Source organism: Phalangium opilio, unplaced genomic scaffold (assembly GCF_054372755.1).
Source record: "Phalangium opilio isolate 3A_F unplaced genomic scaffold, DU_Popi_V2 ptg000487l_1, whole genome shotgun sequence".
Classification (NCBI taxonomy): domain Eukaryota; kingdom Metazoa; phylum Arthropoda; class Arachnida; order Opiliones; family Phalangiidae; genus Phalangium; species Phalangium opilio.
In genome coordinates, this window is record NW_028324237.1 from 1,432,862 (window position 1) to 1,445,831 (window position 12,970).

Consider the following 12,970-nt stretch of genomic DNA (forward strand, 5'->3'; position numbering starts at 1 on the left):
TCCGTGCTGTTACAGGGAGAACTCGGGTTTGAACCAAGGACCTCTCGATCTGCCGTCGCATGCTCTACCACTGAGCTATTCCCACTTGTTCATAATCGTAATGTCGATTTAACTAAAATAAACGGAATGATTCGTGTTACTACAGGGGGAACTCGGGTTTGAACCAAGGACTTCTCAATCTGCAGTCGAATGCTCTACAACTGAGCTATTCCCCTTGTTCAAGGCCGTAATGTCGATTTAACTAAAATAAACGCAATGATCCGTCTGTTACAGTAAGAACTCGGGTTTGAACCAAGGACCTCTCGATCTGCAATCGAATGCTCTACCACTGAGCTATTCTCCCTTGTTCAAGGCCGTAATGTCGATTTAACTAAAATAAACCAAATGATCCGTGCTCTTACAGGGAGAACTGGGGTTTGAACCAAGGACCTCTCGATCTGCAGTCGCATACTCTACCACTGAGCTATTCCTACTTGTTCGTAATCGTAATGTCGATTGAACTAAAATAAACGGAATGAATCGTACTACTACAGGGGGAACTCAGGTTTGAACCAAGGAATGTCGATTTAACTAAAATAAACGAAATGATCCGTGCTGTTACAGGGAGAACTGGGGTTTGAACCAAGGACCTCTCGATCTGCAGTCGCATACTCTACCACTGAGCTTTTCCCCTTGTTCAGGACCGTATTGTCGTTTTAACTAAAATAAACGGAATGATTCGTGCTGTTACAGGGAGAACTCGGGTTTGAACCAAGGACCTCTCGATCTGCAGTCGAATGCTCTACCACTGAGCTATTCCCCTTTGTTCATAGCCGTAATGTCGATTTAACTAAAATAAACGCAATGATCCGTGCTGTTACAATGAGAACTCGGGTTTGAACCAAGGACCTCTCGATCTGCAATCGAATGCTCTACCACTGAGCTATTCCCCCTTGTTCAAGGCCGTAATGTCGATTTAACTAAAATAAACGCAATGATCCGTGCTGTTACAATGAGAACTCGGGTTTGAACCAAGGACCTCTCGATCTGCAATCGAATGCTCTACCACTGAGCTATTCCCCCTTGTTCAAGGCCGTAATGTCGATTTAACTAAAATAAACGAAATGATCCGTGCTGTTACAGGGAGAACTGGGGTTTGAACCAAGGACCTCTCGATCTGCAGTCGCATACTCTACCACTGAGCTATTCGCCCTTGTTCATAGCCGTAATGTCGATTTAACTAAAGTAAACGCAATGATCCGTGCTGCTACAGTGAGAACACGGGTTTGAACCAAGGGCCTCTCGATCTGCAATCGAATGCTCTACCACTGAGCTATTCCCCCTTTTTCAAGGCCGTAATGTCGATTTAACTAAAATAAACGAAACGATCCGTGCTGTTACAGGGAGAACTGGGGTTTGAACCAAGGACCTCTCGATCTGCAGTCGCATACTCTACCACTGAGCTATTCCTACTTGTTCGTAATCGTAATGTCGATTGAACTAAAATAAACGGAATGAATCGTACTACTACAGGGGGAACTCAGGTTTGAACCAAGGACTTCTTAATCTGCAGTCGAATGCGACACCACTGAGTTATTTCCCCTTGTTCAAGGCGGAATGTCGATTTAACTAAAATAAACCAAATGATCCGTGTTGTTACAGGGAGAACTGGGGTTTGAACCAAGGACCTCTCGATCTGCAGTCGCATACTCTACCACTGAGCTATTCCTACTTGTTCATAATCGTAATGTCGATTTAACTATAATAAACGGAATGAATCGTACTACTACAGGGGGAACTCAGGTTTGAACCAAGGACTTCTTAATCTGCAGTCGAATGCTACACCACTGAGCTATTCCCCCTTGTTCAAGGCGGAATGTCGATTTAACTAAAATAAACGAAATTATCCGTGCTGTTACAGGGAGAACTGGGGTTTGAACCAAGGACCTCTCGATCTGCAGTCGCATACTCTACCACTGAGCTTTTCCCCTTGTTCAGGACCGTATTGTCGTTTTAACTAAAATAAACGGAATGATTCGTGCTGTTACAGGGAGAACTCGGGTTTGAACCAAGGACCTCTCGATCTGCAGTCGAATGCTCTACCACTGAGCTATTCCCCTTTGTTCATAGCCGTAATGTCGATTTAACTAAAATAAACGCAATGATCCGTGCTGTTACAATGAGAACTCGGGTTTGAACCAAGGACCTCTCGATCTGCAATCGAATGCTCTACCACTGAGCTATTCCCCCTTGTTCAAGGCCGTAATGTCGATTTAACTAAAATAAACGAAATGATCCGTGCTGTTACAGGGAGAACTGGGTTTTGAACCAAGGACCTCGCGATCTGCAGTCTTATACTCTACCACTGAGCTATTCCCCTTGTTCAGAACCGTATTGTCGTTTTAACTAAAATAAACGGAATGATTCGTGCTATTACAGGGAGAACACGGGTTTGAACCAAGGACCTCTCGATCTGCAATCGAATGCTCTACCACTGAGCTATTCCCCCTTGTTCAAGGCCGTAATGTCGATTCAACTAAAATAAAAAGAATGATCTGTGCTGTTACAGGGAGAACTCGGGTTTGAACCAAGCACCTCTCGATCTGCCGTCGAATTCTCTACCACTGAGCTATTCCTACTTGTTCATAATCGTAATGTCGATTTAACTAAAATAAACGGAATGAATCGTACTACTACAGGGTGAACTCAGGTTTGAACCAAGGACTTCTTAATCTGCAGTCGAATGCTCTACCACTGAGCTATTCCCCTTTGTTCATAGCCGTAATGTCGATTTAACTAAAATAAACGCAATGATCCGTGCTGTTACAATCAGAACTCGGGTTTGAACCAAGGACCTCTCGATCTGCAATCGAATGCTCTACCACTGAGCTATTCCCCTTTGTTCATAGCCGTAATGTCGATTTAACTAAAATAAACGCAATGATCCGTGCTGTTACAGGGAGAACTGGGGTTTGAACCAAGGACCTCTCGATCTGCAGTCGAATGCTCTACCACTGAGCTATTCCCCTTTGTTCATAGCCGTAATGTCGATTTAACTAAAATAAACGCAATGATCCGTGCTGTTACAATCAGAACTCGGGTTTGAACCAAGGACCTCTCGATCTGCAGTCGAATGCTCTACCACTGAGCTATTCCCCTTTGTTCATAGCCGTAATGTCGATTTAACTAAAATAAACGCAATGATCCGTGCTGTTACAGGGAGAACTGGGGTTTGAACCAAGGACCTCTCGATCTGCAGTCGAATGCTCTACCACTGAGCTATTCCCCTTTGTTCATAGCCGTAATGTCGATTTAACTAAAATAAACGCAATGATCCGTGCTGTTACAATCAGAACTCGGGTTTGAACCAAGGACCTCTCGATCTGCAATCGAATGCTCTACCACTGAGCTATTCCCCCTTGTTCAAGGCCGTAATGTCGATTTAACTAAAATAAACGAAATGATCCGTGCTGTTACAGGGAGAACTGGGTTTTGAACCAAGGACCTCGCGATCTGCAGTCTTATACTCTACCACTGAGCTATTCCCCTTGTTCAGAACCGTATTGTCGTTTTAACTAAAATAAACGGAATGATTCGTGCTATTACAGGGAGAACACGGGTTTGAACCAAGGACCTCTCGATCTGCAATCGAATGCTCTACCACTGAGCTATTCCCCCTTGTTCAAGGCCGTAATGTCGATTCAACTAAAATAAAAAGAATGATCTGTGCTGTTACAGGGAGAACTCGGGTTTGAACCAAGCACCTCTCGATCTGCCGTCGAATTCTCTACCACTGAGCTATTCCTACTTGTTCATAATCGTAATGTCGATTTAACTAAAATAAACGGAATGAATCGTACTACTACAGGGTGAACTCAGGTTTGAACCAAGGACTTCTTAATCTGCAGTCGAATGCTCTACCACTGAGCTATTCCCCTTTGTTCATAGCCGTAATGTCGATTTAACTAAAATAAACGCAATGATCCGTGCTGTTACAATCAGAACTCGGGTTTGAACCAAGGACCTCTCGATCTGCAATCGAATGCTCTACCACTGAGCTATTCCCCTTTGTTCATAGCCGTAATGTCGATTTAACTAAAATAAACGCAATGATCCGTGCTGTTACAGGGAGAACTGGGGTTTGAACCAAGGACCTCTCGATCTGCAGTCGAATGCTCTACCACTGAGCTATTCCCCTTTGTTCATAGCCGTAATGTCGATTTAACTAAAATAAACGCAATGATCCGTGCTGTTACAATCAGAACTCGGGTTTGAACCAAGGACCTCTCGATCTGCAGTCGAATGCTCTACCACTGAGCTATTCCCCTTTGTTCATAGCCGTAATGTCGATTTAACTAAAATAAACGCAATGATCCGTGCTGTTACAGGGAGAACTGGGGTTTGAACCAAGGACCTCTCGATCTGCAGTCGAATGCTCTACCACTGAGCTATTCCCCTTTGTTCATAGCCGTAATGTCGATTTAACTAAAATAAACGCAATGATCCGTGCTGTTACAATCAGAACTCGGGTTTGAACCAAGGACCTCTCGATCTGCAATCGAATGCTCTACCACTGAGCTATTCCCCCTTGTTCAAGGCCGTAATGTCGATTTAACTAAAATAAACGAAATGATCCGTGCTGTTACAGGGAGAACTGGGGTTTGAACCAAGGACCTCTCGATCTGCAGTCGCATACTCTACCACTGAGCTATTCGCCCTTGTTCATAGCCGTAATGTCGATTTAACTAAAGTAAACGCAATGATCCGTGCTGCTACAGTGAGAACACGGGTTTGAACCAAGGACCTCTCGATCTGCAATCGAATGCTCTACCACTGAGCTATTCCCCCTTGTTCAAGGCCGTAATGTCGATTTAACTAAAATAAACGAAACGATCCGTGCTGTTACAGGGAGAACTGGGGTTTGAACCAAGGACCTCTCGATCTGCAATCGAATGCTCTACCACTGAGCTATTCCCCCTTGTTCAAGGCCGTAATGTCGATTCAACTAAAATAAAAAGAATGATCTGTGCTGTTACAGGGAGAACTCGGGTTTGAACCAAGCACCTCTCGATCTGCCGTCGAATTCTCTACCACTGAGCTATTCCTACTTGTTCATAATCGTAATGTCGATTTAACTAAAATAAACGGAATGAATCGTACTACTACAGGGTGAACTCAGGTTTGAACCAAGGACTTCTTAATCTGCAGTCGAATGCTACACCATTGAGCTATTCCCCCTTGTTCAAGGCGGAATGTCGATTTAACTAAAATAAACGAAATTATCCGTGCTGTTACAGGGAGAACTGGGGTTTGAACCAAGGACCTCTCGATCTGCAGTCGCATACTCTACCACTGAGCTATTCCCCTTGTTCAGGACCGTATTGTCGTTTTAACTAAAATAAACGGAATGATTCGTGCTGTTACAGGGAGAACACGGGTTTGAACTAAGGACCTCTCGATCTGCAGTCGAATGCTCTACCACTGAGCTATTCCCCCTTGTTCAAGGCGGAATGTCGATTTAACTAAAATAAACGAAATGATCCGTGCTGTTACAAGGAGAACAGGGGTTTGAACCAAGGACCTCTCGATCTGCAGTCGCATACTCTACCACTGAGCTATTCCCCTTGTTCAGGACCGTATTGTCGTTTTAACTAAAATAAACGGAATGATTCGTGCTGTTACAGGGAGAACTCGGGTTTGAACCCAGGACCTCGCGATCTGCAGTCGAATGCTCTACCACTGAGCTATTCCAGTTTGTTCATAGCCGTAATGTCGATTTAACTAAAATAAACGCAGTGATCCGTGCTGTTACAATGAGAACTCGGGTTTGAACCAAGGACCTCTCGATCTGCAATCGAATGCTCTACCACTGAGCTATTCCCCCTTGTTCAAGGCCGTAATGTCGATTTAACTAAAATAAACGAAATGATCCGTGCTGTTACAGGGAGAACTCGGGTTTGAACCAAGGACCTCTCGATCTGCCGTCGAATGCTCTACCACTGAGCTATTCCCACTTGTTCAGGACCGTATTGTCGTTTTAACTAAAATAAACGGAATGTTTCGTGCTGTTACAGGGAGAACTGGGGTTTGAACCAAGGACCTCTCGATCTGCAGTCGCATACTCTACCACTGTGCTATTCCCCTTGTTCAGGACCGTATTGTCGTTTTAACTAAAATAAACGCAATGATCCGTGCTGTTACAGGGAGAACTCGGGTTTGAACCAAGGACCTCTCGATCTGCAGTCGCATACTCTACCACTGAGCTTTTCCCCTTGTTCAGGACCGTATTGTCGTTTTAACTAAAATAAACGGAATGATTCGTGCTGTTACAGGGAGAACTCGGGTTTGAACCAAGGACCTCTCGATCTGCAGTCGAATGCTCTACCACTGAGCTATTCCCCTTTGTTCATAGCCGTAATGTCGATTTAACTAAAATAAACGCAATGATCCGTGCTGTTACAATGAGAACTCGGGTTTGAACCAAGGACCTCTCGATCTGCAATCGAATGCTCTACCACTGAGCTATTCCCCCTTGTTCAAGGCCGTAATGTCGATTTAACTAAAATAAACGAAATGATCCGTGCTGTTACAGGTAGAACTGGGTTTTGAACCAAGGACCTCGCGATCTGCAGTCTTATACTCTACCACTGAGCTATTCCCCTTGTTCAGAACCGTATTGTCGTTTTAACTAAAATAAACGGAATGATTCGTGCTATTACAGGGAGAACACGGGTTTGAACCAAGGACCTCTCGATCTGCAGACGAATGCTCTACCACTGAGCTATTCCCCCTTGTTCAAGGCGGAATGTCGATTTAACTAAAATAAACGAAATGATCCGTGCTGTTACAGGGAGAACTGGGGTTTGAACCAAGGACCTCTCGATCTGCAGTCGCATACTCTACTACTGAGCTTTTCCCCTTGTTCAGGACCGTATTGTCGTTTTAACTAAAATAAACGGAATGATTCGTGCTGTTACAGGGAGAACTCGGGTTTGTACCAAGGACCTCTCGATCTGCAGTCGAATGCTCTACCACTGAGCTATTCCCCTTTGTTCATAGCCGTAATGTCGATTTAACTAAAATAAACGCAATGATCCGTGCTGTTACAGGGAGAACTGGGGTTTGAACCAAGGACCTCTCGATCTGCAGTCGAATGCTCTACCACTGAGCTATTCCCCTTTGTTCATAGCCGTAATGTCGATTTAACTAAAATAAACGCAATGATCCGTGCTGTTACAATCAGAACTCGGGTTTGAACCAAGGACCTCTCGATCTGCAATCGAATGCTCTACCACTGAGCTATTCCCCCTTGTTCAAGGCCGTAATGTCGATTTAACTAAAATAAACGAAATGATCCGTGCTGTTACAGGGAGAACTGGGGTTTGATCCAAGGACCTCTCGATCTGCAGTCGCATACTCTACCACTGAGCTATTCGCCCTTGTTCATAGCCGTAATGTCGATTTAACTAAAGTAAACGCAATGATCCGTGCTGCTACAGTGAGAACACGGGTTTGAACCAAGGACCTCTCGATCTGCAATCGAATGCTCTACCACTGAGCTATTCCCCCTTGTTCAAGGCCGTAATGTCGATTTAACTAAAATAAACGAAACGATCCGTGCTGTTACAGGGAGAACTGGGGTTTGAACCAAGGACCTCTCGATCTGCAATCGAATGCTCTACCACTGAGCTATTCCCCCTTGTTCAAGGCCGTAATGTCGATTTAACTAAAATAAACGGAATGAATCGTACTACTACAGGGTGAACTCAGGTTTGAACCAAGGACTTCTTAATCTGCAGTCGAATGCTACACCATTGAGCTATTCCCCCTTGTTCAAGGCGGAATGTCGATTTAACTAAAATAAACGAAATGATCCGTGCTGTTACAGGGAGAACTGGGGTTTGAACCAAGGACCTCTCGATCTGCAGTCGCATACTCTACCACTGAGCTATTCCCCTTGTTCAGGACCGTATTGTCGTTTTAACTAAAATAAACGGAATGTTTCGTGCTGTTACAGGGAGAACTCGGGTTTGAACCAAGGACCTCTCGATCTGCAGTCGAATGCTCTACCACTGAGCTATTCCCCCTTGTTCAAGGCGGAATGTCGATTTAACTAAAATAAACGAAATGATCCGTGCTGTTACAGGGAGAACTGGGGTTTGAACCAAGGACCTCTCGATCTGCAGTCGCATACTCTACCACTGAGCTATTCCCTCTTGTTCAATGCCGTAATGTCGATTTAACTAAAATAAACCAAATGATCCGTGCTGTTACAGGGAGAACTGGGGTTTGAACCAAGGACCTCTCGATCTGCAGTCGCATACTCTACCACTGAGCTATTCCTACTTGTTCATAATCGTAATGTCGATTTAACTATAATAAACGGAATGAATCGTACTACTACAGGGGGAACTCAGGTTTGAACCAAGGACTTCTTAATCTGCAGTCGAATGCTACACCACTGAGCTATTCCCCCTTGTTCAAGGCGGAATGTCGATTTAACTAAAATAAACGCAATGATCCGTGCTGTTACAATGAGAACTCGGGTTTGAACCAAGGACCTCTCGATCTGCAATCGAATGCTCTACCACTGAGCTATTCCCCCTTGTTCAAGGCCGTAATGTCGATTTAACTAAAAAAAACGAAATGATCCGTGCTGTTACAGGGAGAACTGGGGTTTGAACCAAGGACCTCTCGATCTGCAGTCGCATACTCTACCACTGAGCTATTCCCCTTGTTCAGGACCGTATTGTCGTTTTAACTAAAATAAACGGAATGTTTCGTGCTGTTACAGGGAGAACTCGGGTTTGAACCAAGGACCTCTCGATCTGCAGTCGAATGCTCTACCACTGAGCTATTCCCTCTTGTTCAATGCCGTAATGTCGATTTAACTAAAATAAACCAAATGATCCGTGCTGTTACAGGGAGAACTGGGGTTTGAACCAAGGACCTCTCGATCTGCAGTCGCATACTCTACCACTGAGCTATTCCTACTTGTTCATAATCGTAATGTCGATTTAACTAAAATAAACGGAATGAATCGTACTACTACAGGGGGAACTCAGGTATGAAACCACGGACTTCTTAATCTGCAGTCGAATGCTACACCACTGAGCTATTCCCCCTTGTTCAAGGCGGAATGTCGATTTAACTAAAATAAACGGAATGAATCGTACTACTACAGGGGGAACTCAGGTATGAAACCAAGGACTTCTTAATCTGCAGTCGAATGCTACACCACTGAGCTATTCCCCCTTGTTCAAGGCGTAATGTCGATTAAACTAAAATAAACGCTATGATCCGTGCTGTTACAGGGAGGACTGGGGTTTGAACCAAGGACCTCTCGATCTGCAGTCGCATACTCTACCACTGAGCTATTCCCCCTTGTTCAAGGCGGAATGTCGATTTAACTAAAATAAACGAAATGATCCGTGCTGTTACAAGGAGAACTCGGGTTTGAACCAAGGACCTCTCGATCTGCAGTCGAATGCTCTACCACTGAGCTATTCCCCCTTGTTCAAGGCGGAATGTCGATTTAACTAAAATAAACGAAATGATCCGTGCTGTTACAGGGAGAACTCGGGTTTGAACCAAGGACCTCTCGATCTGCCGTCGAATGCTCTACCACTGAGGTATTCCCACTTGTTCAGGACCGTATTGTCGTTTTAACTAAAATAAACGGAATGTTTCGTGCTGTTACAGGGAGAACTGGGGTTTGAACCAAGGACCTTTCGATCTGCAGTCGCATACTCTACCACTGAGCTATTCCCCTTGTTCAGGTCCGTATTGTCGTTTTAACTAAAATAAACGGAATGATTCGTGCTGTTACAGGGAGAACTCGAGTTTGAACCTAGGACCTCTCGATCTGCAGTCGAATGCTCTACCACTGAGCTATTCCCCTTTGTTCATAGCCGTAATGTCGATTTAACTAAAATAAACGCAATGATCCGAGCTGTTACAATGAGAACTCGGGTTTGAACCAAGGACCTCTCGATCTGCAATCGAATGCTCTACCACTAAGCTATTCCCCCTTGTTAAAGACCGTAATGTCGTTTTAACTAAAATAAACGGAATGATCCGTGCTGTTACAGGGAGAACTCGGGTTTGAACCAAGAACCTCTCGATCTGCCGTCGAATGCTCTACCACTGAGCTATTCCCCCTTGTTCAAGGCGGAATGTCGATTTAACTAAAATAAACGAAATGATTCGTGCTGTTACAGGGAGAACTGGGGTTTGAACCAAGGACCTCTCGATCTGCAGTCGCATACTCTACCACTGAGCTATTCCCCTTGTTCAGGACCGTATTGTCGTTTTAACTAAAATAAACGGAATGATTCGTGCTGTTACAGGGAGAACTCGGGTTTGAACCAAGGACCTCTCGATCTGCAGTCGAATGCTCTACCACTGAGCTATTTTCCCTTGTTCAAGGCCGTAATGTCGATTTAACTAAAATAAACGAAATGATCCGTGCTGTTACAATGAGAACTCGGGTTTGAACCAAGGACCTCTCGATCTGCAATCGAATGCTCTACCACTAAGCTATTCCCCCTTGTTAAAGACCGTAATGTCGTTTTAACTAAAATAAACGGAATGATCCGTGCTGTTACAGGGAGAACTCGGGTTTGAACCAAGAACCTCTCGATCTGCCGTCGAATGCTCTACCACTGAGCTATTCCCCCTTGTTCAAGGCGGAATGTCGATTTAACTAAAATAAACGAAATGATTCGTGCTGTTACAGGGAGAACTGGGGTTTGAACCAAGGACCTCTCGATCTGCAGTCGCATACTCTACCACTGAGCTATTCCCCTTGTTCAGGACCGTATTGTCGTTTTAACTAAAATAAACGGAATGATTCGTGCTGTTACAGGGAGAACTCGGGTTTGAACCCAGGACCTCTCGATCTGCAGTCGAATGCTCTACCACTGAGCTATTCCCCTTTGTTCATAGCCGTAATGTCGATTTAACTAAAATAAACGCAGTGATCCGTGCTGTTACAATGAGAACTCGGGTTTGAACCAAGGACCTTTCGATCTGCAATCGAATGCTCTACCACTGAGCTATTCCCCCATGTTCAAGGCCGTAATGTCGATTTAACTAAAATAAACGAAATGATCCGTGCTGTTACAGGGAGAACTCGGGTTTGAACCAAGGACCTCTCGATCTGCCGTCGAATGCTCTACCACTGAGGTATTCCCACTTGTTCAGGGCCGTATTGTCGTTTTAACTAAAATAAACGGAATGTTTCGTGCTGTTACAGGGAGAACTGGGGTTTGAACCAAGGACCTTTCGATCTGCAGTCGCATACTCTACCACTGAGCTATTCCCCTTTGTTCATAGCCGTAATGTCGAACTAACTAAAATAAACGCAATGATCCGTGCTGTTACAATGAGAACTCGGGTTTGAACCAAGGACCTCTCGATCTGCACTCGAATGCTCTACCACTAAGATATTCCCCCTTGTTCAAGGCCGTAATGTCGATTTAACTAAAATAAACGCAATGATCCGTGCTGTTACAGTAAGAACTCGGGTTTGAACCAAGGACCTCTCGATCTGCAATCGAATGCTCTACCACTGAGCTATTCCCCCTTGTTCAAGGCGGAATGTCGATTTAACTAAAATAAACCAAATGATCCGTGTTGTTACAGGGAGAACTGGGGTTTGAACCAAGGACCCCTCGATCTGCAGTCGCATACTCTACCACTGAGCTATTCCTACTTGTTCATAATCGTAATGTCGATTTAACTATAATAAACGGAATGAATCGTACTACTACAGGGGGAACTCAGGTTTGAACCAAGGACTTCTTAATCTGCAGTCGAATGCTACACCACTGAGCTATTCCCCCTTGTTCAAGGCGGAATGTCGATTTAACTAAAATAAACGCAATGATCCGTGCTGTTACAATGAGAACTCGGGTTTGAACCAAGGACCTCTCGATCTGCAATCGAATGCTCTACCACTGAGCTATTCCCCCTTGTTCAAGGCCGTAATGTCGATTTAACTAAAAAAAACGAAATGATCCGTGCTGTTACAGGGAGAACTGGGGTTTGAACCAAGGACCTCTCGATCTGCAGTCGCATACTCTACCACTGAGCTATTCCCCTTGTTCAGGACCGTATTGTCGTTTTAACTAAAATAAACGGAATGTTTCGTGCTGTTACAGGGAGAACTCGGGTTTGAACCAAGGACCTCTCGATCTGCAGTCGAATGCTCTACCACTGAGCTATTCCCTCTTGTTCAATGCCGTAATGTCGATTTAACTAAAATAAACCAAATGATCCGTGCTGTTACAGGGAGAACTGGGGTTTGAACCAAGGACCTCTCGATCTGCAGTCGCATACTCTACCACTGAGCTATTCCTACTTGTTCATAATCGTAATGTCGATTTAACTAAAATAAACGGAATGAATCGTACTACTACAGGGGGAACTCAGGTATGAAACCACGGACTTCTTAATCTGCAGTCGAATGCTACACCACTGAGCTATTCCCCCTTGTTCAAGGCGGAATGTCGATTTAACTAAAATAAACGGAATGAATCGTACTACTACAGGGGGAACTCAGGTATGAAACCAAGGACTTCTTAATCTGCAGTCGAATGCTACACCACTGAGCTATTCCCCCTTGTTCAAGGCGTAATGTCGATTAAACTAAAATAAACGCTATGATCCGTGCTGTTACAGGGAGGACTGGGGTTTGAACCAAGGACCTCTCGATCTGCAGTCGCATACTCTACCACTGAGCTATTCCCCCTTGTTCATAGCCGTAATGTCGATTTAACTAAAATAAACGCAATGATCCGTGCTGTTACAAGGAGAACTCGGGTTTGAACCAAGGACCTCTCGATCTGCAGTCGAATGCTCTACCACTGAGCTATTCCCCCTTGTTCAAGGCGGAATGTCGATTTAACTAAAATAAACGAAATGATTCGTGCTGTTACAGGGAGAACTGGGGTTTGAACCAAGGACCTCTTGATCTGCAGTCGAATGC

General features: G+C 44.5%; 2 non-coding genes across 2 annotated transcripts; both read right to left on the reverse strand.

Moving 5' to 3' along the window:
- Positions 1 to 7,994: 7,994 nt before the first annotated feature.
- Positions 7,995 to 8,066, reverse strand: TRNAC-GCA (transfer RNA cysteine (anticodon GCA)). Its single transcript has one exon. It is a non-coding gene; the product is annotated as a tRNA-Cys (tRNA).
- Positions 8,067 to 10,326: 2,260 nt separating this feature from the next.
- On the reverse strand, positions 10,327 to 10,398 carry TRNAC-GCA (transfer RNA cysteine (anticodon GCA)). Its single transcript has one exon. It is a non-coding gene; the product is annotated as a tRNA-Cys (tRNA).
- Between the last annotated feature and the right edge of the window lie 2,572 nt (positions 10,399 to 12,970).